Genomic DNA, 2836 nt, shown 5'->3' on the forward strand with positions numbered 1-2836 from the left:
AAACACCCTGACCCATGGAGAGCCAGCTGTTAAACAGACACACACACCACAATGAAGACCACACATGGGATTCTTGCGCAATCAGCAGAAGGCCGGAATTTTCTGCCTGCTTCACTGACCTGACCCCAAGGGAGAGGCTTGGATTGGCTACCACCACCACCACCCAAAGGCGCTTTGGAGCCAGGAGGGACCTGATGCCGTCACCACACATCCCTTTGCACAAAGAATGAGATGGCAAATAACCTTGGGAGGGGGTGGCTGGGAGGGAAGGGAAGGGAGGGAGCGAAGCTTGGCAGCCCTCCGGAGCCTGCTCACCAGCCAAGCCTCCCCCTTCCTTCCATCTGTCCATGTGCAGAATGCACCCCTTGCTCCCTGCCACTGAGCGAGCATCTTCCCATGCCAGCAGGTAAATTAGACCACTATGCAAAGAAGAAACATGAGTAATAGCTTCCCCTCCCTCTCTCTGTCTCTCATTCTCTCTTCTGTCTGTCTGTCTGTTTGTGTGTGTGTGTGTGTGTGTGTGTGTGTGTTTTTCTCTCTCTCTCTCTGTTTCTATGTCTCTGTCCGTCTCTCTGTCTCTCTCTGTCTCTCTGTCTGTCTCTCTCTCTGTGTCTCACTCTCTCTTTCTCCCCCCATCTCTCTTTCTCTTTCTTTCTTTCTTTCTTTCTTTCTTTCTTTCTTTCTTTCTTTCTTTCTCTCTCTCTCTCTCTCTCTCTCTCTCTCTCTCTCTCTCTCTCTCTCTCTCTCTGTGTTTCTCTGCCTCTCTGCCTCTCTCTCTCTGTCTCTCTGTCTCCCTGTGTATTTCTATATCTCTATCTGTCTATCTGTCTCTCTCTCTGTCTCTGTCTTTCTACTTCTCTCTCTCTCTCTTTCTCTTTCTTTTTCTCTCTCTGTGTGTTTGTCTCTGTCTTTCTGTCTCTCTCTCTTTCCCCCTTTCTCTGTCTCCCTGTGTATTTCTATGTCCCTGTCTCTCTCTCTCTCTGTGTGTCTCTCTCTTTCTATTTCTCTCTCTCTTTCTCTCTCTCTGTGTGTCTGTGTGTGTGTTTCTCTGTCTCTGTCTCTCTGTCTCTCTCTCTTTCCCTCTGTGTTTCTCTGTCTTCCTGTGTATTTCTATGTCTCTGTCTGTCTCTCTCTCTCTCTCTCTCTTTCTCTCTGTCTCTCTCTGTATATCTCTATATCTCTCTCTGTCTGTCTGTCTGTCTGCTCTCTCTCTCTCTCTCTCTCTCTCTCTCTCTCTCTCTCTCTCTCTGTATGTCTGTCTCCCTCTCTCTTTCTCTCTCTTTCTCTCTCTCTCTCTCTCTGTTTCTCTTGGCCTAGATTTTTGCATTTGCTGCAAACCGCCCCCCCCCCAAAAAAACCCAATAGCATCCGTTCTGCTTTTCTGCAACCCAGCAATCAAGCGAAGGGAAACTTCCAAAGAGCCACGCCACGCCACCTTCGTCCTTACCTGGACGGCGCTTCTGGGGGTTTTTTCCAGCAGCAAAAAAAAAAAAAAAAAAAAAGGCAAGCAGCTCCCCTCCAGCGGGACTCTTTCTTTCTTCTTTTTTCTTTTTAGCCACGCCGCTTAGGGTCCCCGCATGATGTCCACGAGGGAATCCGCGGGGAGACAAAGCCGTACGTGGCGGAGGCTTTCGGGAGACAAAAAAACGTCCTTTACGTTGCTGCCTCTCGCCGGGCTCCGAGCGAGGATGCTTTTTCGGTGAGATTTGGCGACGATGCGGAAGAAAATCCCAACTTGCAAGGAGGGGAGGGCGCCGGGAAGGATGCCAAGGAGCGGGGCACACGCACACAGCCTCGCGGGCTCTTTCACACGCGCGCACACGCTCTCTCTCTCTCTCTCTCTCACACACACACACACACACACAGAGAGAGAGAGAGAGAGATGGAGACAGACACTTCTGACTTAAGTGGGCGAAGGGGGAGGGATGGGAAACAGCCTTAGAAACGCTGGCACCGCTAGCCAGCCGAACGGATAAAGCAGATCGCGGAGTTGATCCGACCTGATCGGATCAACTCCGGATTAAACACTGGCAGTCTTTAAGAAGATGTTGGATAGCCATTTGTCTGAAACGGTATAGGGTTTCCTGTCTAGGCAAGGGGTTGGACTAGACGACCTCCAAGGTCCCTTCCAACTCTGTTATTGTATTGTATTGTATTGATCGAGGCTTTCCCCAGCATAGAAACGCTGCGTTGCTCTTTAGAATGTAGAATAACCGACTTGGAAAGGACCTTTGGAGGTCTTCTAGTCCAACCCCCTGCTCGGGCAGGAAACCCTACCCCGTTTCCAACCAAGGGTTGTTCAACTTCTCCTTAAAAACGTGTTGGAGCACCCACAACTTCTGGAGGCAAAGAGGAACCATGTTGCATAGAGGTGGTTGTACCCAGACGACACACTGTATAAGGAAAGATGATATGTTTATTGTTGTAATTAAATAATAATAATAAAACTCTTTTAAAAAAAAACTTCTGGAGGCAAGTTGTTCCACTGGTTAATTGTTCTCATTCTTAGGAAATTTCTCCTCAGTTCTAAGTTGCTTCTCTCCTTGATTAGTTTCCACCCATTGCTTCTTGTCCTGCCCTCAGGTGCTTTGGAGAATAGTTTGACTCCCTCTTCTTTGTGGCAACCCCTGAGATATTGGAACACTGCTATCCTGTCTCCCCTAGTCCTTCTTTTCATTAAACTAAACATACCCAGTTGCTGCAACCGTTCTTCATATATTTTAGCCTCCAGTCCCCTAATCCTCTTTGTTGCTCTTCTCTGCACTCTTTCTAGAGTCTCCACATCTTTTCTACATCGTGGTGACCAGAATTGGATGCAGTATTCCAAGTGTGGCCT

General features: G+C 48.6%; 1 protein-coding gene across 1 annotated transcript in view; it reads right to left on the minus strand.

Moving 5' to 3' along the window:
• The window catches only part of OPRL1 (opioid related nociceptin receptor 1), a gene marked incomplete at its 3' end in the record, with an annotated part of 40161 nt that extends 38630 nt beyond the window's left edge, over positions 1-1531 (minus strand). Inside the window, 1 exon segment of the mRNA XM_081949780.1 lies at positions 1448-1531.
• Between the last annotated feature and the right edge of the window lie 1305 nt (positions 1532-2836).

The sequence above is a fragment of the Natrix helvetica genome (genome assembly GCF_964273705.1).
Source record: "Natrix helvetica genome assembly, chromosome: 3".
Classification (NCBI taxonomy): Eukaryota; Metazoa; Chordata; class Lepidosauria; order Squamata; family Natricidae; genus Natrix; species Natrix helvetica.